At 44.9% G+C, this 12053-nt stretch overlaps 1 long non-coding RNA gene across 3 annotated transcripts; it reads right to left on the bottom strand.

The window, feature by feature from the left end:
• Positions 1 to 6848: 6848 nt before the first annotated feature.
• On the bottom strand, positions 6849 to 11254 carry LOC109200189 (uncharacterized). Of its 3 annotated transcripts, XR_002060381.2 has the most exons (4): positions 10886 to 11254; positions 10585 to 10676; positions 9523 to 10103; positions 7859 to 8282 (listed from the first exon to the last, which is right to left on the bottom strand). It is a non-coding gene; the product is annotated as an uncharacterized LOC109200189 (long non-coding RNA). The 3 variants fall into 3 exon arrangements; XR_003219014.1 differs by adding an exon at positions 6849 to 7705 and having other exon boundaries at positions 7944 to 8282; positions 9523 to 11248; XR_003219013.1 differs by having other exon boundaries at positions 9523 to 10676.
• Positions 11255 to 12053: the final 799 nt, after the last annotated feature.

Genomic DNA, 12053 nt, shown 5'->3' with positions numbered 1-12053 from the left:
CAACTGCGGAGCTTCCTGGGCCTAGCCTCCTACTACCGTCGGTTCATCAAGGGGTTCGCGACGATAGCCAGCCCCCTCCACCGCCTGACTGACAAGGGCCAGCCGTTTGGCTGGAGTGATGCCTGCGCTGCGGCTTTTGCACAGCTGAAGGAGGCCCTCACCAGAGCCCCAGTTCTGGCCTACCCCGACGCCCGGCAACCTTTCATTGTGGACACTGACGCTAGCAATGTAGGAGTCGGGGCGGTCCTTTCCCAGCAGGGCGAGGCCGGAGAACAGGTGGTGGCGTACTTCAGCCGTGCTCTGGGGCGAGCCGAGAGGAACTACTGCGTGACCCGGCGGGAGCTGCTGGCCGTGGTGTTAGCGGTGCGACACTTCCGGCCATACCTGCACGGCTGCTGGTTCCTCCTGCGCACTGACCATGCATCTCTGACCTGGCTCCTGAATTTCAAACACCCAGAAGGTCAGGTGGCCCGCTGGCTGGAGGTCCTTCAGGGCTACGACTTCGAGATCCAGCATCGGGCAGGTCGACAGCATGGCAACGCTGATGCCCTCTCCAGACGGCCCTGCATGGCCGTCGAGTGCCGCTACTGTCTGCGACAGGAGGAGCGGGCTCAGGAGGCGCTGGGGGTGGCTACTGCTCAGGCCACAGCCAGCGGAGGGGGTGACTCCCACTGACAACGCAGCAGCTGAAGCGGGAGCAGGAGGCCGACGCGACGTTGGGTCAGGTGGGAGCCTGGCTGGAGGCGGCGCAACGCCCAGACTGGACAGGGGTGTCGGGTCAGGAGCCCGAGGTGAAGGCCTACTACTCCCAGCACAACAACCTGGAGACTCACGACGGCCTCCTGTACTGGAGATGGTGGGCCCCGGTCAGGGCAGAGATCTCCTGCAGCTGTTGGTGCCTCGGGCGCTGCGGTCGCAGGTGCTTGAGCTTGTCCACGGCTCGGTGGGGGCAGGCCACTATGGCACCGCCAAAACTCTCCGCCGCCTCAGGGGACGGTTCTACTGGCCTGGCTGTCGACGGGATGTGGAACTTCACGTGCACTGCTGCGACACCTGCACAGCGCAGAAGGGCCCCACTCAACGCTCCACTGCCCCCCTTCAGCAGTACTTGGTGGGGGCCCCGATGGAGCGAGTGGGAGTGGACGTCCTAGGGCCTTTCCCCGTTACGGAGTCAGGGAACCGGTACGTGCTGGTGGCGATGGACTATTTCACAAAGTGGCCGGAGGCCTACGCGGTGCCGGACCAGAGTGCGACGACGACGGCAGAGAGGCTGGTGGAGGAGATGTTCGCCCGTTTTGGGGTCCTGGCTGAGCTCCACAGTGACCAGGGGCGCAACTTCGAATCGAAGGTCTTCGGGGAGATCTGCCGGCGGCTGGGGGTAGAGAAGACGAGAACCACACCGCTCCACCCGCAAAGCGACGGCTTGGTTGAGCGTTTTAACCGCACACTGGCTACCCAGCTCGCCATTCTCACCAGCCGCCACCAGCGGGATTGGGACCGACATCTGCCCCTGGTCCTTTGGTCGTATCGGACTGCGGTTCAGGAGTCCAGCCAGTGCACGCCTGCCGCTTTGATGTTTGGGTGGGAGCTCCGGACGCCTGTGGATCTGGTGTTTGGGTCCCCCCCTGAGCCGGAGATTGACGGTGGGCCAGAGATGGACTACTACAGGAGGCTGAGGGAGCGGCTGCAGGTGGTTCACGACTACACCCGCCGGGCCCAGGCCAGCGCCGGAGTACGGCAGAAAAGAGCCTACGACACCAGGTGCCGGGGGGAGGCTTTTGTGCCTGGCGACAAGGTGTGGGTGTACTGCCCGGTTCGCAAGAGAGGAGTGTCCCCCAAACTGTGTAGTCACTGGCAAGGGCCGGCGGAGGTCGTGGAGCGGCTAACAGAAGTGGTGTACCGTATCCGCATGCCGGGCCCGGGGCGCATGGTGGTGTTGCACCGGGACAGGCTTTCACCGTATCGACCGCTCGCTCCGGCGGACGCCGGGGCAGGGGATGCTGATGACACCCCAGGTTCTGATCTGAGTGACTTTTCCCCCGCCGGTCGAGACCGGCTGGTGCGCCAGAAGAAGGCACTCGGACACTTACAGGACTTTGTGTGGGGTAATGGGGCTGTCGGGGACGACTGACCCCTTAGGTGGGGGCTATGTAGCGGGTCAGGGCTGTGTTCAGGGTTCTGTTTGTAAAGATTATGTTTTGTTTATGTTACCATGGTGACAGGTGACGCCCTCTCGCTGCGACGGTGTGGCCTTCCGGGGTCAGAGGGCGCCCTGTGTGTTGTTCTGTTTTTAGCCGCGCTGGCAGTTAGCCCGTGGCGGTGTTTTCGGCAGGCGAAAATAAACGGGTGCTCCCAAAGAAACCTGTCTCCTCCGTGACTGAGCTCGCCACATTATGTTATGGTGACTACATTATGTAAGTTACAAATATAGTTCGCCAATACAGCATAACGGTTTCTAAACAACTGTGCATTAATACCACAATGTTGCATTTTTACGTGTCAAGTTCACAACGCGCATTAATCCCAAAGGCTGAAAAGCCAGCAGCGATGAGTGCTCCGCCTCCGCGCCGACTAGCGTTGACGCAGAAAATGACTCAGGTTATCTCAAACACACTCCGTCAGTCTTGATGCTGTTGAACAACAAAATGTTTAAGAATGTCGCGAGTTTACCTGGTGATGTCCTCATGCGCGACGCGATCGCGAAAACAGCAAACAATTAAAACCACGCCGGTGTTGTTCACAGGACAGCAAGAGTAAACGATCGGGAGACTCTTGTCGTCGTTATCGTCCCCATCGCACGTTTTATTTCTCCGGTTTCAGCGTTTTTGCTGCACAACTAAAGCGTGCAGTTTACTTTGTTTGCACCAACATGGACTCGAGTCAACCAGCGCCACCTCTGGCCGAGTGCCACAGCCTACAGCCAGATCAACTTGTGACACACATCTGCAGCACGTTTGAATTCATTACATGCACAACACATTTGTACCTTTCAGTTGTATGTTTGTGCGTCATGCAAAGAAACCTTTGAAATGAATGAAATCATATCATGTATCTATTTTGGACCACATTTGTAAAAAATTCAAAATTCTGCACACAAAGTCATAGGAATCACCACCCCTGTTCATCATGATCTTAATATTTTTTGCCCATAAGAAAAACGTCTTGAACAAAAATGACACATCGGTATTTCATTAGTGTTGTCACATCACATCCTGTAAGCATAGTGTGCCTGTGTCTTTTCTCTGCAAACAAACATTTTAGAGGTGGTAGTTATATACAGTCTGTATAAGTGTGGTTAATCCAATAAACATTTGTAAGGAGATGGCAGTTACTGTGAATTTACAGCAGTTACACAGTGATTGGTAATAAACAGTACCCAAAATGATCTTATAATATCTAATATGATCTTCAATTTGGAATCCATCTACTGACTATCACATAGCAGCTGGAGCAGTCTCCAATGGAGGTGAGTCCACTGCTGCCACCTGTGGCCAAGAATCATAGCCTACTACTTACCTTAATGTAATCAGAACTGAGCGTAAACTTAGAGGAGATTGTGCTGTGGAACAATCTGCCTTTAGAGATAAGACAGGCCTCTTCTGTTTGTTTGTTATTATTTGAGTGTATGCTGTTTTATCTTGTTTTAAATATAAGGCTGTTTTAATTTTGATGTTTGTTTGTTTGTTTGTTTTTTTACCATTTGTTTTATTCTATTGGTCCTGTGTTGGGTATTTTAAAGTGTTGTATGAATAAAGATGGTTTGGATCCGATTGGACAAAATTAAATACATATTGTTTTCTTAGAATTTATTGTTGTGATCCAGTGTAACTCTTTTTCTCCTCCCTGTTAAGGATCTCTGTGACTACAATAAATTTTCCTCCATCTATGACTGAACTGCACTGAAGTAAAACTTAATCCTAAGGGCTGCAATACACCAAAGGACACCACTAATAAACACTAATTATACAGAAGCTTAAGCTCCCTTTGATTAGTCAATATAGATTATAATCTTGAGCTCATATTTTGTTCTCTGTTCTTCTTGCACCCACATTTTTTTCTGCAGGTAAGAATAGTTGTTAAGAACTATCTTCAGTGCAAAGAAGAACAAGAAGTATTGGAAGTGATTGTACAGCCCCCACAGAGCACATCATCAAGTTTGTCCAGGATTACATGAAGAGACAGAAGGATGTGAGGAAGACTACATCCACAGAAGATCTGTGTTTAGTTCTCCAAAATGTTTAGAACAACCTACCAGCCGAGTTCCTTCAAAAACTGTGTGCAAGTGCACCTACAAGACTTGATGCTGTTTTGAAGGCAAAGTGTGTTCACACCAAGTATTGATTTGATTTAGAGTTCTCTTTTGTTCATTCACTGCATTTTGTTGATTGAGCTAGCAGGGCTCAAACTAGAACACCGGTCAGTCATATTTGTAGGTTATTGCCAATAACCTTCAACTATTAAAATACATTTTGCTAAAGTGACTTTAATGTCTCCTGTATTAGATCAAAATAAGAGACAACAGATAACCACTGTTGTGATACCCTTTATCTCTCACCTGGGTTTGTTGGTTTTGTCAAGTCAGCTAATACAAAGAAGAACTGGCTTTGTTGAGCTTCCTCAGTTAAAACCCTAACACAGGTACGCACTTAGCCTGTATTTTTGTAGGAAAATTACATTCTGGCAACTTAAGCTCACCATCTGCAAACTTAAAATGTGAAGTTCAAGATTATAGAAAACAAACTGAAGCAGAATTAAGAGAAACTCTATATTTGTTTCTTTATCAGTACCTGTGAGAAGACTGTTCATACTGTGTTGTTCTCTCTGCAAAGGTTTCTATCAGTAAATCTCAGAGAGAGACACATTTACACAATTATCATCAGGTCCCGAGCTACTATTAAAGATAGTGTTACGGTGGTACGTGCATGTCTTTGGAAATAATGAAATAGGTGGCAAAACTGGACAATTATAATCAGTTAATTAACTAAAAAGATAGAAAACTATGGGCAGAAATCTGTGCCATCATAAACTGAATTTGAATAAGTTAAATTTGAATTTGAATTGCTCGGCTTGAATCAGAATTGTAACTTGAATAGAAGCTTTTGAAAACTGAATTTGACTGAATGCTGAATGAATTTGAATGCTGTGACTGTGGGGTAGAAAACTGCATGAACACCATACGGCAGGGGTCCAGTCCACTGGAGTTTGAGACCCCTGTCATACGGAATATGACAGATGTGGTTGAACTGCATGAAGACTCTGAAGTTTCTTTTCTCTTCTGGCAGGACAGGAATGTGGCCTTGTCCTGTGAGCCAGCGTAAGGATGTACTTAGAGTAGAACTGGACTGTCACCGGCCTCAGGCTCTTTATAAAAAAATGTATAATAATATAATAATATAATAATACCGAGCTTAATATTGTTCTTTAAGTGTGTGTGTGTGTGTGTGTGGGGGGGGGGGATGTGTGTATTCATGATTGTTTCTGTTAATGACAGTGTGGGGAGTGAGTGTGGGGTGGGCTGCTTTTAACAATTTAAAGCACTTTGTGCTACAGTTTTTTTGAATGAAAAGTGCTTTATAAATAAAGATTGATTGATTGATTGATTGATTGACTGTAATGAGAGTAAACAGTCTTCCAGCCAACCCAGGTGGCCTTGCATGGAATGGGAAGGAACAGACTCAACACAGTCGTTATCAGGGAGTTTTTGTTCAGCTCCAGCCTTGAGCCCACAGCTGGCGCCGAAGGGGTAGCCGCATTATGATGGTAATTTTTCTGTTGCAACAACTCAAGAGAATTTCAAAGCTGTTCTTTGAAACAGACTCTGAGAGAGTGTTCCAGGGAAAGTAATACAAAAAACATGAGACTAGACAAGGACATAAGCAGGGAAGATAAGGGAGAGGAGAGGAGAAAAAGTGTGTCCGCCTCCTCCGAGAGCCAAGAGAAGTTTGTTCATTTTTTTTCAAAGATGAAACCAGTCAACAGTAAATCAGATGTTAACTCCACATGACATTCATCTGTAAGCAGTAACCGCTTCCTGTTGTGTGTGTGTACTTGTGAAACAGCACTGGATCAATGCATATAACTGATGTGCACATGTCCAACAGAAGAAGGTCGTCATCGTCTGTCCTGTTCCTTATTCTGTCATTATTGCTCCCAGAAATGTGTTATTATTTCAAACATGTGAAGCTGAACTCTGACGCATAACATCAAACAGCTCAGCAACCAGTCACACATTCAAATGTAATGCAGCTCTTTGAGTGTTTGAACCTGCTGTTGTGTTGCTTTTGTGTGCTGGTGTCACTGATGGCTGCTGCTGCCATGACAACAAACACACAAACACTGTCATGTTGTCTGTCTGTGTGTTAGCAGTGTAGCCTAGCTCGGCTAAGCATTTGACCTTGACCTTTGCTGTTAGGGCCAAAGGTCAAAGTTGACTTTCAAAATTAATGTAAAGGAACCATGTGGAGTATAATATCTAATATGAAAGGACATGAAGCGAGATGAACAACACACAGTTTATTTTTTCAATACGATGTCACAATGACACCACAAAGTGTCACAAAATCACACACTGCATGAAAACATCTTAAAATCTGAAGTTTTTACTGGTTATAGAAGCCAAAGATTTCCAGTTCTGCTCCAATCATGTGGGTAAAGACAATAAATACAAAGGTCAAAGGTTTAACTTTGACTTTAAAGCAATATATTAGTCATTGGAGGACATGAACACTTTCTTTGTTTGAGCTTTTTAAAATATTATTTTTTTAGTGCAACATTATGTGACTTCACAATGACACAAAGATTAATATACTGCACTAGATTTACATATTAACACTGCTGACACCTGCACATGATCTATAAAACATTATAACAGTGAGACAGCACTGCATTGCAGGTAATAATTCTCAGCCTGAACACTGTTGGAACATCAGACCTCCTCACACTTTGAACTCATTGTTATTTTGAACGTTGCTAGTTTCACTTTGATTCTATTATTTTCTTCTCTCTGTGGTGATCCTTTGGTTTTCTTTTTGTTTCACTTCCTGTTTTATTGTGAAATAATCTGTTCTCTAATTTGTCACTTTACTTCCTATCCCTGTCTCTCCACACAGATTTCTACCTTCCTGCAGTGACCCTGAAGTATCAGAGCTGACTGACTCTCTAAACACATTGATTACCTCATTTCAGATACATGGAAATCTGACCTGCGTCTGAGTGTCCTGGACTTATGTATAAGACCAAAATCCAGACTTAGTTGTGAGCAGGTTTTACGTGTGTTGTGTTCTCACTGGAAAAATTACAACATTCAGAGCCCTAAAAGAAAGCTGCTGATAACTTTTACAACAGCTTCTGCATTTTATACTTTTAGCCACTGTGTTCAGTAGACTGTGTTTGTAGAGTCCACCGAGGAAGAGAAGACATTTTCCCCTTTATGGCTGTGATAGGACTGATATCAGTTAAACTGACCTCGTCTACTTCTCCAGGTTTTCTATTTGGCCACAAAACCCTAAAAATCTCATAAATCTGGTTTTTAACACAAACCTCTTTCTCCCCACTGAGCACAGTTGTCCCTGTATGCCAGACCTTCCCAAAGTGTGGGGCCCGCCATTGCAGGGGGGGCGCGGCATGAAAAGGGAAAAAAAAAATTAAAAATTAAAAAAAACAACAACACTAACAGGTCCATCCTCTGTGTGTCCTCGTGTCTGAGCTGCAGGTGAGAAACAGGTGTGAGGTGTCAGCTGTCAGGTAGGTGATGAGTGAAGAACAGAACAGAATCCATTTCCTCTTCAAACTGCTGTCAGACATTATCTACTGCACTCTGATCACATCACTCAGACCAGCTGCTTTCTACAAAGTCTCATCAATAACATCTTTAGAAACAAACATCAACAACCAGGAAGCAGCTTCACCTCTGATCACACACACACTCAACTCTACTCACTCACCTGGAGGATCAACAACACTCAGTGTTAGATGGCCAATTAGAGTCATACGTCCTCCCACATTGTGGACGACACGACACTTGTATGTTCCAGTGTCATTAATCGTCACATCCTTCAGAATCAAAGACACGTCTCCATCCTTCATCTGTCTGTCCTGCAGATCCACCCGGTTCTTAGAAGATGGATGCTGGTCATCTGGAACAAATTGCCCATCCCGATAAACAAACACATATTCATCTCCCAGGTCAGCTCTGCTCCACTTTACAACTATGATGTTGTTGTTTGGAGCTCGACATGTCAGAGTGACGTCCTGTCCAGACTCAGCTGTGATGATTTTCTGGTCTGAAAGAGGAAACAACACAGAGCAGAGAGGTTAAAGGTCAAAGTACAATTATGATCAGAATGACTGACTTTAAATATTTTGTTTATTTCCTTTGACATTTGAGTTTTTACTCATGTTGGATTTAATGAACCTCTGAACATCCAGCAGGTCACCAGTGACCCACTGAGGGGGAATTTTAGCCTCATGCTAAACATGCAAAGTGTCAGAAACTACAAGATGTTAGCTTCCACAGAACAACAACATGTGCTGATAATAAGTGAACATAATGTGTGAGAGAAAGCAGCCTCTCATTATAAGACACTGTGAGTCTCTGCATGCTGCCTTTATGGAGCTACAGCTGTTTGTATACACTGAACAAAAAGCTTTGTAGCTGTATACTGACTCCTGACACTACAACACACCACACTGACACACACATTACACTTCTTTGTCTCTGTCACAGCTGGATTACAGCCACAGATCTTAACTTTACACAGACTTCAAACAGCCTTGTGTGGCTTCACACATGGACACATTGAACCAATATCAAAACAGTTCTTTAGGAAGTATTAGTATGATGTAGACCAGACTGAAAGTCCTTTTCCCTTTTTTATTCAATAGCATTTTGGTTTCTAATAGTTAAATCTCACCTGCAGACACAAACGCGAAGACGCCAATAAACAGCAAAGTCAAGCAGAGTGACGCACATGGTCCAGCAGCCATTTCCACGTTTTCTAGCTCTGCTGATCCAACACTTAGTTTGTTCTAAATAGCTGAGTGTGTTGGTATTTTCCAAGAGTAACAGAATCTGAGTTTAAACTTGACTACGTGAGTTTGTGTGTTTGTCAGCTGCTCGTTCAATGTCATCCATTCAATGTCATGCAGTTACGTAGTGACGTGTTACGTACGATACGTAACACGTCACTACAAAAGAGGTGAAAAAAATCTAAAGCAGGTCTGAGTGTTTAACGGGTTCAGTTCTCGAATGATCTCCACAGAACAACACAAACATCTATCTCATCATCAGTCATCAGCTACATACTAAAGACCATCATCAGCTGAAGGACTTCAACATGTGTCACTGTATAAAGTGTATATTGTTTTATGGAGGTGGCAGCATTTAGCTGCAGTGATCAGGGATTGTCCATAAATATAAACAGATGTACTGTGACATGTGGAACTTTTGAACTTCATTATGAACTCAATAACATCAAACGAATAACCTGATCAACATAAACCAGAAGGTCTCAGATCACTTACTGATGTCAGGAGTTCTGGAGATACCTCAGAGTTTCTTCTCCTCATCATGATGAATATAACAAGAACGGACTGATGTGTCAATGCTCTGAGCTGGAATCAGATGTAAATCAAAGCACTTCATGTAAAACAGAAGTAAGCAGAATAATCCTGATATATGTCCTGTTAGAAATCCTGGTCACAACCTCTCCGACTGTAACTCAGAGAAACCCAGCTGACACTGTCACCCTAACAGCTTCAACAGAGAGGAGGAGCTCAGCAGTTTCAGATTATTACCATAAAGGTCAGGACAGGATGGAGAGGAGGAGAGTGTACTCTGTGGAGGATTTTTTGACAGGACAGGCAGAGGCCTTGAGGATGCGGAGACTCACCCCTTCTGGCCCAGCAGACTTGCCTGAGTGGAGTCTTCTCATTGGACGTGGTTGTGAGTGAAAGTGATAGGTCGGGGAGGGATGTCAAGACTTTCACAGGAGGCAAAAGTGCAATGTGGAGAGGGAGGGAGAGACAGTGGTGAGGCTCCGGGTTTCAGACTGACTACAGGTGAGGCTGTAGGTGGGTGAGCATTCACTGCAGTCTCAAATATGCTGAAAAACACATTCAACTCGTTAGCTCTGTTTCTTAATGTCTGTAAGAAAAATCTCTTACAGACATTTCTGTTATAAGACATTTGTGTATGTGATACAGGTAAAAGTCAGCATGAAGACTTCCATGTGAACCTCACCCTAAAAAGATGTTCAGACCTAAACTGTCAGGATGTTTGATGTCATTGACTTTGACTCGACCATTTTTAATGGCACAGAGCCAGAGGCTGTGTGCTCTCTTTCTGTGAGCTCAAGTTAAAGGATTTGTTTGCTTTTATATTCAGTAAAAACCTGTAAGTCATTCATTTAGACATATGCCGAGGCATGTGAAGAAATAGCTTCATCACATGAATTATTTATTTTGTATTATTTATAACTTAATCTATTTTTAGTGTTCTTCTTAGATTATGCATTGGATTCTGCACTCAGAGGTAACATGTGCTAATAATAACAAGTGAATATAATATATGACAGAAAGCAGCACCTCTCATTATCAGACACTGAGTCTCTGCATGCTGCCTTTTCTGTAGCTGCAACTGTTTGTTGAACAGCTTTCACTGAGGTTCCACCCATCCTCTGAAATAAACATCACAGACAAGAAATCCCATCAGAGCCGTGCAGAGATGTTTGAAGGGGCGGGTGCTCAAAGTTAAAAAGGGCCACATAAAACCAGACTGAATAACAACAACACACATTCATCAAGAATTTAATATAGAATCACATCATCGTATATCACTGTCATCAGGTGGAGACAATTCCAGGAAGAAAATGTATCCTATGTTTACCTGATGGATACAATGTTGCTGTTGAGGGGTTTCTGCTGCTCCTGCTGCTGATAGTGCTGGAGGGCTGTGCTGATCTGAGACTGTAAAAAGTCCATAGGAGAGATGGTAGCTGAAAGAGTTATGAGATAATAATAAAATGTAAAGATCGGTGACAGCGCTTAAAACCAAAAGGGCAACAAAACTGTGGGAAAAAAACTGAAACTGGAATATTAATCAAATCAAATTAATCAAAACAGCAGAAGAGCAGTTACCTTTTAAAAAGTTGGTACTCAGAATACAGTTACTTTGTTGTTGTAGCTGTTTAGACTCAACTGTACACCGTGTTTGTGTTTTCCTAAGATACAATAAGTTCCGTTGGAGCAGCCTTTCAACGCCTCTCTCTGTCTCTCGCAAGCAAAGTTGACCCAGACAACAAAGTAAAGCTAGTTTTCAGCTACGAGCCCGACACGGAACCCAACGTATTAGCCAGAGGTCCCTTTACTACGGGTCGGAGCCGCTGACCTGTTTTATATACGCGCGGAATAGTTTTCTATATGAGATCGCTGCAAAAAGTGCAGCCTTACCTAATGTCCAACTACTGTTACTCATTTTGTCATGATCCTGGGCCATGTTGGCCCAGCATTCTTAGTTTTCATGTATTTTTGTATTTTGTTCTGTATTTAGGCCATGCTTCCTGGGTTGCTCTGTTAAGTTGTTCCTTATTTGATTTCCCCTTGTGACTTTTACCCCCTGTGTGCCCCTCTGTGTATCTGTGAGCTCTCGTTTCCCCTCCTTGTGTTTTATTCCATGTTTTCCCGTTATGTCCGTGCTCTCTCTCCTCCTGTCTGAACCTCTGTGTACTTCCTGTTTTACTTTGACAGTCTCTCGTCAGTATGCGTCATGTTGTGTTCACTCCCGCCCTGTCTCGTTATGATTATCTGTGTCAGGTGTGTTTCCCGTGTGCTCCCACTTCCCTCGTTAACCCTCTGTGTATTTATGTCTGCATCTCCCTCATGCTGTGTGTGATTCTCCCTGTGTTTCCTGGTGAACATTATATTTAGTTTTTCCCAGTTTAGTTTGGTGTTACTTGTGATCTGTTTTTCCAGCAATAAAGCTGTAATTTTTGAGTTTATTCCCCGTGTCCCCGTGAGTTTGCGTTTGGGTCCTCTCCTGCCTGCACGCAGCCGAA

The sequence above is a fragment of the Oreochromis niloticus genome, linkage group LG3 (genome assembly GCF_001858045.2).
Source record: "Oreochromis niloticus isolate F11D_XX linkage group LG3, O_niloticus_UMD_NMBU, whole genome shotgun sequence".
Lineage (NCBI taxonomy): Eukaryota > Metazoa > Chordata > Actinopteri > Cichliformes > Cichlidae > Oreochromis > Oreochromis niloticus.
Note: the sequence above shows the minus strand (reverse complement) of the source record. Positions and strands in the feature narration are given on the sequence as shown.